Source organism: Alosa alosa, chromosome 4 (assembly GCF_017589495.1).
Source record: "Alosa alosa isolate M-15738 ecotype Scorff River chromosome 4, AALO_Geno_1.1, whole genome shotgun sequence".
In the NCBI taxonomy this organism is placed as follows: Eukaryota; Metazoa; Chordata; class Actinopteri; order Clupeiformes; family Clupeidae; genus Alosa; species Alosa alosa.
In genome coordinates, this window is record NC_063192.1 from 1,205,954 (window position 1) to 1,220,186 (window position 14,233).

General features: G+C 41.3%; 1 protein-coding gene across 8 annotated transcripts in view; it reads left to right on the forward strand.

Annotated features, from left to right (window-relative positions):
• Window positions 1–14,233, forward strand: part of znf341 (zinc finger protein 341) — a 147,145-nt gene that overhangs the window by 12,002 nt on the left and 120,910 nt on the right. The window lies entirely within an intron of this gene.

Below are 14,233 nucleotides of genomic sequence, written 5' to 3' on the forward strand. Positions count from 1 at the left end.
GGTCTTCACTGATGTGCACCCCCAGGAATTTGGTGCTGCTCACTCTCTCCACCACAGCACCGTCGATGGTCAGTGGCAGGTGTTGGGTGTGACCTCTCCGAAAGTCAACAACAATCTCCTTGGTCTTGCTGACGTTTAGCAGGAGGTTGTTGTCCCTGCACCACGTGGTCAGAAGGTCGACCTCCAACCTGTATTGAGTCTCGTCGCCCTTGGTGATGAGTTGTGTCATCAGCAAATTTCATTATGTGATTGTTGCTGTAGGTTGCAGTGCAGTCATGCGTCAGCAGGGTGAAGAGCAGCGGACTGAGCACGCAGCCTTGGGGGGCCCCCGTGCTCAGTGTGATGCTGCTTCAGATATTGTTGCCAACACGTGCTACTTGAGGCCTCTGACAGAGGAAGTCCAGTAGCCAGTTGCAGAGGTAGGTACTGAGTCCCAGTTTGTCAAGTTTGCAGATTAGTTGTTGTGGTATTATGGTGTTGAATGCAGAACTGAAGTCTATGAACAGCAATCTCACATATGAGTCTCTTTTTTCCAGGTGGGTCAGGGCTGGCTGGCATTACGTTAATAACAGAACAAACTAATACAACAAGACATAACTACTTCTATAAGTAGTTTAAGTTTAAACATATTTGACAACATATTACCTACACACAAATAAGTAAATAAACTCGCTGGCTCATTTGCTCTCTTTTTTGCTCTCTCTCTCTCGCTCCCTCTCACTCTATCTGCTAGGCCCTACTGGTTTAAATAAACAACAACAATAAACAAATGCTGAGTACTGATCAAGAGTTTTGTGCAAGCCATTTTAAGGTCCTGATTGTTGTCCCAAATACGCAAACTGGAGAGAGGAATGTTGCCGTGGTGAACTTGATACACTTCAACGGAGGTATGCTTGAAGATACCACTTTTTTGATGGATTTTTCGTTAATGAACTGTGATCTTTAATTTTTTGAAGTTAATGCCGACCTGGCCAAACCATTAAAATGATCAGTTTTGAACTTTTTGGAAACTTTTGAATTAACTGAAAGAAAAAAAATATTAATCGTTATTTTTGGAAGTTTATTTTCTACAATGGAGTGAGCAGGCCGCGCGTTTGGGTTTTTGGCAAGATTTTCATTGTTGAATAAGGGTACGTTTAGACTAGGCATCTTTTTCTCAGCTGCCGGCATCCGTTTTACATTATAACCCTATGGAGTAGACCGTGTTTTCAAAAAAGTCGTCGGCTTCTTTTAAAACGTGACTGCAACCGCCTTTTTCTGCAGCTCAGAAAATGAGAAATGTTCAACTTCTAGCGGAAAAACGCCATACGTCATGCTGTCTTTTTTACGGATGACCAATCACAAGCAGATTACCGAGACCTGTGGTTTCCCATGACAACCAAGTAAAAAATTGAGAAGGTGACAGAACACCGGTCGAGAGACTCATTTTAGTGTCTGAGCATAGGGAATTGTTTGACATGACTTCACAACTTTACCATAACATACCAAAAGCAATAGCCAACGTGAGTTTTCTCTTCCGCGACATTTTGTACCCACACGTAACGTTAGTCACTTTGTCTATCGCAAAAAGACGCTTCCGGCTGCTTTTTGGAACAAGAACGCTGGCAGATTTTTTTTTCAAACTGAAAAAGAGGTCTGCATAACTTCTTTTGTCAGAAAAAGACGCTAAGTCTGAACGTACCCTAAGTGTTGGGAATTTTGCCTCTGTCTATTGGGTGTTAAGGCCAAGCAGGCGCGCCGGCGGCACGGGGTACGTGGGGGATATGTCCCCCGCAGTGCTGAAGAGACGGCCGTCGTCCCCCTCACTTTTGATAAGAAAAAAAGCCTTATAGGTATGCTAAATAAATAATAACCTATAGGTTTACGCTAGCTATGTAAAACTCCCCATCAGCATCACATCACTACACCACAGCCATCTAAGACTGCACAATCTCGTATTCACTCGGTTGGATATCTGAAGCCAGTTTGTCTACCAACCATCATAAAATAATCCAGGCTACTTGCTTAGCGTAAATCCTCAAATTATGGCTGGGTTTTTTTTTTATTTACTTAGACTGCACATGACCTTTATTTGGGGCAGGCTGGTATTCGATGCAGGCTTTTTTAAATTTATAACCTGTGTTTAGATATGCCTTTTGTTTGGAGTGGCATACCGGTAGGCTATCAAAAACATTTTCGGTTTGGTTTGGGATTTAATGTACTTTTGGACTGTTTGATTATATTGCTAAATGTTGGGACTGATGGGCACTGAAATCTGGGGAGTATTTGATGGCTCACTATTATGTTTTAATGCAGTTGAAACAGTGTCGGGATTTCCACCGCTGTTTATTATGAGACAAGGTAGCCGTTCATTGAACAGGGGCTGTGCTGTAATGGAAACCCTTTTGCCTAGCCTACATTGAATTATTGTTTAATTATGCATGATTTACTTTTTATTAAATTCGTAGGCTGGAATGCCTTGAGTCGCACCAACAATTGTGTTTAAATGTAGCCTGCTTCAGCCTAATCTCGAAGGGGGCGGCAAGCGAATGAGCTTGAGAGCGAGTGTTGGAGACCCATGGTCTAGGAAAACGACTTTTCTTTGCCAACAGTATTAATCCAACCAACAATATAATAAAATATTAAGAAGAGGTCTTTTTTCATTGAGTTAAATCGAAACAATGTCTTGCTGGTGGACTGATATCCCTACTGGTTGAACTTGAATTATTACCCCGTCTTGTATTGGGGGACCGGTGTTACATGGCAACTGGCTCCCATGTTAACTGGCTGCGTTGATGACGTTTCACGATTGATGACGAGTCTTTGACAGATGTGGCTGCTTGCAGATTTGTCACTTTCTGATAGGCCTATAAACTAGAGAAGAACACAAATATGCATGACATGTTTAAATGTCAAAATTGTCTATAGGCCTAGTACATGCACTGAACCATGAATATGCCACCCAAAAAACAAACACCTAAATAGCATAAATTAACTCCACATGGGTATCGAACCACTAATAATTTGAACTGCTAGCTTGATAATCAAATGTCTACTGCCTACACATTGCTGTTTCACACAAGTAAGCAAGCTGATCTGATGTGTTGGCCTTTCTCTGCTAGCTATTGTGATGTAAATAAGATGTCTATTCAGTGGATTAAGGGGAGGGGGCGGGTGGTGTAGGCCTATTAGCACCTGAAGCACAAAAGTCAGATGAGGGGGGGATGGTATGGTATCTTGACCGCTGTCAATGGCAACAGATTTCGTGCTTGAGATTCACATCTGGAAACAGTTGTTCAGATGCATTCTAAAGAATGTTGTATTCAAGTTCAGTGTGTTTGGCGAAGTTTGTTTCCTCGGCATAAGCCAATGAAAACGGTAACAAATAGCCTACATTTAAAAAGACATTACGCAAAGTGTGGGTCTCTCTCTCTCTCTCTCTCTCTCTCTCTCCCTCTCTCAAAAAAAGAAAACACACCATATGCCCAACAAGTAGCCTGCGCCCTAATTAAATAGCCGAGTTGAAAAGGTTTCTTATTTAACTTTGAGGGTAATAATGTTGAAAGATGTCAGGCCTAGAAAATTGAAAAATTGACAGTGGCCTGGAAATTAAGTTCGACATCGCAATAAAACTGAATTGAGTCAAGGCGGAATGATTTGATAACGGATTGATAATTTGTGAAGAGACACATGGATTATGCTGATATTGTTCATCTTAAATTAAAAAACTGCAGTGTTATTTATTCAATATTATAATCTAGTCTTCCTCTCATCACATTCTTTCTTCTCAGATTCACGCGCTATGCGCAAATACCCGACATCTGAAATGCGACTCGTGCAACATTTGTTTGGCTGTTAAAAATAAATATAAAATAATAAACAGTAACAGAAAATAATCAAATCATCTCAAACTACGTTCAAGTTGCATGTTTAAGAAACCAACTTTTAAAATGTTCCCCGAACCCCTGCTTATGTATGAGGTTTTACTTCTGGGCTAAAGCCATGATTGTTTTTAACTTCTAGCAATGCCTCTGATTATTATTATTATTATTATTATTATATTATTAAAAGGTGCTTAGAGCTGCACAGAGGTTGATCCGCCGAGCTTCAACAAGTGAGGTATGATTAATTAAATGCATTGACAGTTCATTGCTCCTGCCAAATGGAACCACACCAGCGATGCCACAGCCAGCCGTCTATCCGGCTCCATATACGGCTCTGGCCGCTGCCACCTAGTGGCGACGGTTATAATCCATTTCACGCAGCTGCGTGAAAGACGCGGAGCGTGAGTGAAACGACGATTACGAAATAGCACCCACTGTATACAAAGGCTAAAGTTTAAGCTAAACATTAGTAGTTTAACCTATGTAAACGTCCTACAACTTCGATATTTTACAACATCCTAAATCAGGGGTGGGTATTCACATATATATATATATATATATATATATATATATATATATATATATATATATATATATATATATATAGTATAGACTACTTTGCAGGCGCCTGTGCTTATTGCTGAGAAGGTCTCACATACAGAGGATGAGAAGTGGAATGGTGTGGGGTGGCCGTGGGATCCCTTTCTCCCTGGAGCAGGTACAACTAACACAATTAATAGGCCTAGCACATTAGTTAAATGTCGAATATGTTAACCTATGCTGTCAATTGACGGGGCATCTGACATGGAAATATGTAGCCTAAAATGCGTGATTTTGGTGCAAACAGGCAATAATGATGTGCTGGTAATGTTTGCAAAATAGCTCTATATGAAGAACAGGACCTTCGATATATGGCCACAAGATTGAGTGCAACATAAAACAATGATCATTTTCAATTTAGAATCCTTATTAATGCCAACAAGTTACATTAATGAGTCCCTCTGTGTGCTGTGGGCTACTTCCTGGAGGGGTGGCTTGGTAGGGCAGTGAAGGGCAGGGAATTTTGGGAGTTGTTGCTTTTATCCATATGATGAAAAATATATTTTTGGCTTTTTCTTGGTCAAGAAGGCACTGACTTCAATGATTACTCCACATTTCTACAACATAAATGACCCAATTTAAATACACATTAATCTTCCCAGCGGTGAAATGCTCCTTTGTGAATGTGAATGTGGTCCTTTGGAGCGGTTTTGCGGCGGGGGTTAAATTTGAGTTCTTTTTGTTTTTGTTGCATTTTGAAGGAGGTGGTTGTCTGTACACCACTGTGAGAAATGTGTAACAGTTTGTTGGTAGGCTGTGACGGAGTTCCTGTCTGATAGAAGTGCGAGTATGACAGTGTCATCAGAATATTTGAAATACCTTGTGATGGGAGATGGGCTGAGACCGTCATTGGTGTAGAGTGTGTATATGAATGGACTCAGAACACAGCCTTGCGGGGCTCCAGTGTTTATAGAGATTTAAGGGGATGTGTTGGTCCCTGACCTGACAGCCTGAGGTCTTTTACTGAGGAAGCTGTGTATGAAGTGGATGTGGAGACGTTAAAAGCTGAAATGAAGTCAATGAAGTTCACCCTGGCATAGTGGCCATGAGTATCCAGGTGTTGGAGGAGAGTGTGGAGGAGGCATGTTCCCCCCCTCCAGCCTTGTATGCAAACGGATATGGGTCCAGATGTGGACTGACAACTGAGAGGATGCAGTGCAACTGGTCTTCAGTTCCGAGGGGTGGGGTTTCTTGGGAATGGGGATAATTACAGATGTTCTCCAGAGATTGGGAATGTCAAACAGGAATGATTCACAGTAGAGGGAGAAAAGGACAGGTTCCAGAATACAGGTCTTGAGTAGCCTTCCTGTGATCCCATCCGGTCCGGGCGCTTTGCCAGCTTCTGAATTGGTGGTATACATTCCTGTATGATTTCTGATTCTATGAAGGGCATAGGTTATGACTGCTTAGGCGCTGGAAGATCTCTGAGCTGCCTCTCACATTCAAGTTGGTGGTATCAAACCTGGCAAAGAAGTTGTTCAGATCTGTGGTGAACGAAATGGGATCCATGCGTGATGTGCAGGTTTTTGGGATGGAGCCAATGAGTGTTTTCACCTTCTGAAAGGCCTGCTGAGTGTTCAGACTGCTGAAGTCTTGCTCTAATTTGTCCTTATTTGCAAGTTTTTTAATTGAGTCTTTGATTGTGATCCAGTCTTTGCATTGAAAAGCCTGATGCTTTTCTTTGAGCATTAGCTTTATTACTGTCATCCATGGTCTTGAAATGGGGTACATTTTACTGTTATGGCTGGGATGGAATTAGCCAGGCAAAACTTGATGTAGTCCAGTCCAAGTCCAAAAACACTCCAGTACACTTCAAGCACACTGAACACTGAAATTCTTAGATGCATCGCGATTCTCTCTAGAACGATTCGATGCTTGATGCAGATAAGTTAATAATCGGAATTTTAACAATTAAATTAATTTGCCTGCTGCAACATTCTGTTCGCCTGCTGCAGAGCGCTACCTTTCTGCCTGCCGGTTCTCTGCTATACACACATGCGCACCAAACACGTGCGAGTACAGCAAGTTGTTTAAGTTTAAGTGGTGACAAAATGGCTGCAATGGCGAGCAATAAATCTAAATGACTGTGGCTGCGCTTAGCGTTACTAATTTTCCCATAACTTCCCTAATCGGCATATCGACATATTGTCGGAAAGATGGAAGGACAGTGTCAAGCCTGCAGTTGTTAAAGTCTCCCGGAATGTCTGGATATTTGTTGAACATGTGATTAGCACTCCGGGCTGCTATCTTGGCTGCAGTTTTAGTGTTTGCGCTTGGATGAATATAAACAGCGAAGACCAAAGTTGGAAATGAAATTAGTTGAAACATGAATTAGTTGTATTTTGACTTTATTAAAATGCACTGTACTACAATCTGTTGAACAGGCAGTGTTCATTAGAGTCGCTTGTGTGATTTTTGGGCTCTTTTTCAGTCATGCTTGATATTTATGTGGTAATCATACTGAAACATGTTATCTGTTATCAGAAAGCAGCTGATGCATCTGGAATTGCCATAGGCCTTAAAGGAGAATTCCAGCCATTTTTCACATCTGGTCTCTTGCTGTAGCCAGGCAGCTCAGGGTTTCCCACAGCAAATGTGTCAAGGTGGTAGGGTGGGAAACAAGAACAGTAAATTAATGTGTGCAATTTTAACAAACTATAGGCTGTTGCCCTGCAGCCTGTTCCGCAAGTCTGTCTTGATATATATAAGTTTAGATTATTTTGTGTAAGATTTACAATTTTGATTAGAATGTTTGGCGAACAATGACAGACAGCGTGATGACATTCAACCAGCAGATGCTGCTGTTTGGACGCATCACACGATTCCGAGGCATATCCTACCCGTAAATCCTCAAATTATAGCCGGGATGATAATTGCCAGTTGCCTATGGCTATCAGTCTACGAGCACTAAAAGACATTGTTTCGATTTAACTCAATAAAATTAAAGAGCTCTTCTTAATATTTTATATTGTTGGTTGGTTTAATACTGTTGCCAATGAAAAGTCATCCTAATGGGTCTCAACACGTCACTCTCAAGCTAGTCGCTTGCCTTCTGAGCTTGCCAGAGGCTAAAGCAGAGGCGGAGTGGCAATCGGGACAATCTGGAGTTTTCCCGGTCGGCCGGCCGAGGAGTATGGGCCGTGAGGCATACGCGGCCATCGACGTGATAGACGCATTAAGAATTTTCCACGAAAATATCCGAGATCTACACTTTAGGGAACTTGGAAGTCCAACCAATATTTATACCACTCGCTCACTGTCTAGATGTCATTCATGGTTACCCTGCACATTCATCTCTCCCATGCTTATTTTTGTGTAGGCTAGCCTTATTTGTTTAATCTTAATTGATTTTTGTCTTATTCAGCCATTACAGTAGTCTGGCTAACGTCAGACCTCATCTCATTGAGATGGGGTCTGGGAAATAGGCATTCATTTTCTCGTATTTGAAACGTGGTTTACGAATGCCCAGAGCCGTTTATTGGGCGCTACGAATGTGTATCAAATAAGTCTGTACGTAGCTCATATTGGCCTCGGTGTGTCGTCATCGTCTTGCTGCCCTCCCTCCGTTCTGTGATTGGTCCCTGTGACTGAGGCGAAAATTTGCTCCATGGTATCTAGGCTGCCTAGCAGCGTGAATAAAATCGTGCGCGTAAGGCAGCATGGGAAAACCCAGGCTAGCATTACAGAACGTTCATGGTCACAAATAAAAAAAATGACAATTTAATTTGTTTGTTTTGGATTTTAGTGCCCCACTCCGCCCCTGGGCTAAAGCCATTACATTTAAACACAATTGTTGTCGTGATGCATTCCAGCCTACGAATTTAATCAGATAAAAAAACTAGGCTAAATCATGCATAATTAAAAAAATAACTCAATTTAGGCTACCGTAGGCCTACTTGGCTATGCAATAAGGTTTCCATTACAGCACAGCGCAGCGCACTTTCAATTAATTAATTAAAGGACTGTCTGTCTCGCAATAAACACAGCGGGTGGAATTCCCGACACTCTTTCAGCCTACATGAAACTTAAAATAGTGAACCATCAAATACCCCCCAGATTTCAGTGCTTATCAGTCCCAACATGTAGCAATATAATCAAACAGTCCAAAAAAGTTGGTGGTATGGCGCTCCAAACGAAACGCATGTCTCACAATAAAACGTAGAAATAAAGACCTGCCTCAATTAAGCCTGCCCCAAATAAAGCTGTGCTTTGTGCAGCCTAAGTAAATAATAGAACCCGGTCATAATTTGAGGAATTTACGGCATTTAAAAACAATTCATGGTACGTTTTTTATTATTATTTTGTATGCGTTCTGGAGACTGTGGTCACGGTTTGAAATGAAAGGGAGAAAACAGTAGGCCTAGAGCAGGGGTCGGCAATTACGTTTGGACCCAGGCCAATTTTTTTTCAAACAATGGCATCGCGGGCCATAGATTTGTAATGGGGTTATAGGCCTACTATTTAAATTATTAATTATTATATTAAAATAAACATCATCTAACTTTTAAAATGCATTTAATTTAATTCCATTAAAAACGTTTATTTGCTTATGTGCGCTGTTTTTATGCCGCCTGCTGCATCTCCTGTCGTCTCTCATGAAACAGGCGACTTGCCTAGCAACCTGCCGTAACTAATGTATACAAATATTATTCTTTTGGATGACGTGTAAATGATTAGCTGAACATTGCTATATGCTAGTTATCGATGCAAAATGTCGTTGTCGAAAGCCTTGAAAAGAAAAATGGATTCAGAATGCAGGACCTACAAAGAAGAATGGAAGCAGAGGTATGCGTTTATCCTGCCTGCATTTATTAATGCCAAGCCTACGTGTCTCATTTGCAACAAGGCTGCCGTTTACAAAGAATACAACATCAGAAGACACCATGAGACAAAACATGGCCAGTTCAAAAACGTGTATCCTCCTGGGACAGAGGTGCGAACGCATAAAATTAAAGCATTGGAGGCTGGATATGCACACAGCACCAAAATACTAGTTCAATCACTCACCGAGCAGCAAAGGGTTACGAGTGCGTCCCTTAAAGCAGCATGGGTTCTTACCCGTCACAACAAACCATTTACGGACGCAGAGGTTTTTAAGGAAGTGAGATTACGCGCACTCGCGTGCCAATACTGTTCCGAAATTAACGTCATCTCGCGGGCCAGATAGAATAGATGGCGGGCCAAAATTGGCCCGCGGGCCACTATTTGCCGACCACTGGCCTAGAGTAACACGGCGGACATCGCTCATATAGGCCTACCTATAAACTGCTCAAAATCAAGATGCGCGTTTAGGAGAGTTTTGATTGCACAGGAGGGAGGGGGAGGGAGTAGCAAGCTAGCTCTCGGTTTTGTTTGAACATCAACAGAAGTGACGTATCCCCGCTATCGCTGATACAACCTTTAAACCAACCAACAATATAAAAATATTAAGAAGAGCCCTTTTATGAGTTAAATGGAAACAAAATTATTACTGGCCTTTATTTGTCCGAATTTGAGGACCAGCTATAATTAGAATCCGGGCCATAATTTGAGGATTTAGGTATGCACGTGTGTTTCAAGCATAGTGCAGGCACTAATTTCTGACTGAAAGTGCACAGAACTTGTGCATTTGAGAGCGCTCTCTCGCGGCTGTAGACGGTAATGTTTTATGTAGGGTTCATGTCAGTTAATATGAATTAACATTTAAAAACATGTTCAATTATATATATTTTTCATATATAAGTCGCACCTGACTATAAGTTGCAGGACCAGTCAAACTATGAAAAAAAGTGTGACTTATAGTCCGGAAAATACAGTTAGTTGTTTTCTCTCCGTCGAGTTCCCTCAATATTAACCAATAGGAAGTCATCCGTATATGACGACATTGATCTGAACCAATCTCATCTTACGGAATTTTTTTATGGGCCTTACACTTTATAAGGGCACACTAGGATAAACTGGACGAGTTCCGCAGCTGCACTCCACAATGCAGGCGTACTATCCCTGCAACAGATGGGCATGATCAATGCATGGCATGCCAGGGCCTGGAACATGCCCAGACAGCACTCTGCCTTCTGTCCTGCCTTCACCAGCCACCTTCGCTGTGATGGAGCCCCAGATGTTACATTTTTCTTGTTTAGTGAATCCGCCAGAGGTGGGCTTACTCTCTGGTTTGTGCTGCTGCTCAAAGTGAGGCATTCTCCACCTCTCCACCCACGCACTTGGCTGGAGCCTTACCAGCTACCAGCAAACCAGGTTACCAGCAGATCCATTCAACCTTACCGATGAAGTGATGTCTTCAGACAAAAATGGATAGCTGCTTTTTTGGGGTTCATCCTGCCAAGTAGGATTGCTCATTACCAGCCTTCCGGGACCACCTCTATTTAGCACAGACGTCAGTGGGAAGAGGTGGTAGTGCCTACCTCACCCCACAGGCCCCATCGACTGCTGGTAGGACCACACTGCCAACGAAGCCCTGTCGCGCCACAACTTCCCTGGTGTAGAAGTCATAGAAGCCAGCCTTTAACACCATGGCCATCCTGCAGGTGTACACTGGTGAGATCCTCCACTGCTCAGATGCCTTGGTGAACTCAGCCGAGCTCACCGAGCTGAGGATGCCACTGGATTTCTGGCGTCCTACAAGCCTAGTCTCAGCATCTGTGGCTAACGCTATTGGACTTCCCAGAGAGAGAGCCGCTCCCCCTCCTCGATGCTCCAGTGTCAGCTGATAGTCTCTTCAGCAGAGGGATTTCAGCACTCGGGAGAGATACAGGATGTTTTGGCTCTACAGTCACTGCTTTCCTGCAGAACTCCTGCTTCGCAGACACCAGTGACCCTGCGCAGGATGACCACAGCTCAGAGATCCCATGCATACCAGGTTGCCCGCTGTAGCTTCTCAAGCAAAATAAAAGCAGCAATGGCTATTCCGATCAAAGATTCTAGAGCACTTGAGAGCACCTATTGGACTAGAACACACCCCATGTAAACAGATGGCACGCATTTTTCATTCAAAAAAGTTTTATCAAAACGACAAAAAAACTGGCCACGTAAACTCACCTACTGACTCCTTGAACCTTACCAATTGGTCACTGCAGACTGTTTAAAATAAGACTTATTTATTGTGATGTGCCCTTATAGTGTAAGGCCCGCGAAAAATGACCCAAGATGGGTGATTGGAGAATGGTTCATAAGGAAAGACTTCCCATTGATTGCCATCTTGGACCCACAACACCTCTACCCTGGCACTCAATTAGACCTACAAGACCTGGCACTCAACTAGACCTACCTAAGACAATTTTAAAGTGACAGTAACTCAATTTAAACCTACTACACACCTACAATGTATTACGCCCCACCCCCCACCACCGTTGCCCAAGTCAGCCACCACAAATTGAATCAAATTCTGTGGGAAACACTGATAACTGTATTACTACTATTATAATGTTACTGCTACTACATTGCACATATCTGTTGTTCATACATTGTTCATATTACATACATAGTTACAAGGTAACTACTAATACACTGCATATATTTATATTTAATTTATATTACTCTAAACCACCTTCTGTAAACCAACTGTATACTACTGTCTACACTGCACTATTTTTCTTGTCAGCTTGCACTTTTGGTTAGATGCAAACTGCATTTCGTTGTCTTTGTACTTGTACTCTGCACAATGATAATAAAGTTGAATCGAATCGAATCTAATCTAATCTAATCTTGTATTCAGCTTCAGAGAACGGAGGTTATACAATCCCTGGCAAAATTATGGAATCACCACTGTTCATTCAGCTGTTTTATTTTTTAGAAAAAAAGACAAATCACACTCACAAACACTTCAAAATAGGGATGGGCAATATGGACAAAAAATAATATCTCGATATTTTTTGTGATTTTGACGATAACGATAATTAGTCGATATCCTTTAAAAAAATGTTTTGTTAAAGTCTGAGTTACTTTACCGCTAATTATTTATGAATAGCATCATTACAATAATAACCAATAACTTAACCTGTGACTTTTTAACCAAATCAACCAATGCATTGTCACTCTGACACATTTCCAATTTTGCCCCCACTTGGGTGTGTGGCAATGACATGGTCTAGCCAGCTACATTAGAGAAGATGAATAGGCCTAACAGTTTCCCACATAGGATTCACTGTAAAACTAAGCAGACCAACAGAGTACATATCAGTTATTTCCTTCTATGTTTTGTTTATGAGCACTAGCCTTCCAAGAGGCTACCATTCCAAGTTACAGAATAGAAACTAATGCGTTAGCTTATGGCTAATGTATATGAGAAATCCCATAGAGATGCTAACGTTAGCATAATATTTACAGCAAACTTCAGTCCATTTACAAAAGAGTTACTTGAGAATAGTTCTTTGTTTACAACTGACTACTCACTGGCCCCAACAAGAACATGGCCCCAACAAGAGACCTGTCACTTGAAACAATAGATAGGATTAAAAAACTTCTTCCAGAAGGTAATTCGTAGTGGGGCAAAAGATGTTGGTTGTTCCCAGTCAGTTGTGTCTAAAATTGGGAGCAAGTACAAATCAAATGGGCAGGTTGTAAAAGGGAAACATACAGGTAGACCAAGGAAGATATTAAAGCGTCAGGACGGTAAACTCAAAGCAGTATGCCTAGAAAATAGAAACGAAAGAAAGAACAAATGGGTAGAAACAGGAGTAAATCTTTGTGACTGAACAGTAAGAAAGCGCCTGAAGGAAATGGGATTTAGAACAGAAAAGCCAAACGTAAATCATTAACACCTAAACAGAAGAAAACTAGGTTACAGTGGGCTAAAGATACGCAATAATGGACTGTGGATAATTGGATGAGAGTCATTATCAGTGATGAATCACAAATCTGCATTGGACAAGGAGATGATGCTGGAACCTTTTTGGTGTTGTTCAATGAAAAATATAAAGATGACTGCCTGAAGAAAACAAGCAAATCTCCACACTCACTGATGGTATGAGGTTGCATATTAGATAAAGGACCAGGGGAGACGACATCCACAGTAAATGCCCAAGTGTACAGTACGTTGACATTTTGGACACCTTTCTTATTCCATTAACTGAAAGGAGTTTTGGTGATGGGGAAGTTTTCCAGGTAGGCTGGGATAAACGATTATTTTTTAAACGATTAATCTAGCGATTATTTTTTCGATGCATCGATTAATCTAACGATTCATTTTTTTTCGATTTCGATTCGATTTCGATTATCGATTATCTCCCCGTTAATTCACTAATAGCAACTTATAAATGTTTATTTACATATCTGAAAGAAAAAACATGAATTCTTTAACATTGCCATATATGTTTATTGCTCTTAAGATTCCAAAATAAAAGACTATACAAGTGCAAAGTAATGCATTCTTAGTCAGAGGTAGCATTCAATAAAGTTTAGTAGCCTAGTGTATGTCTAATTGAGTGCCTGTCATTTTAAGACGTTGGTGTGGGAATCCTTGCAATTAACATTAACACAGTTAAAAGGCTGCTGATGTGTGGATGCAATTCACAACGTAGTTAGTTCAGATAACGGTTCGTACTTCTCCTTTGGACAAGCACTTTTGAGTCTTGGAAAACACTTTCCATTTACATTGGGATTTTGCAAACATTCAGAGTCAATAAAATGAGCCCTGCATGAGTAACAAATATAAGCAGCTGCAAGTAAGCATGCTAAACTTGACATCCAAACAGTATTCTAACATCAGCTTTGATTGCATACTGTAACTTAACTTAGTTTAGGCTAGTCTCCTCAATGTACTATGTTGTGATAAT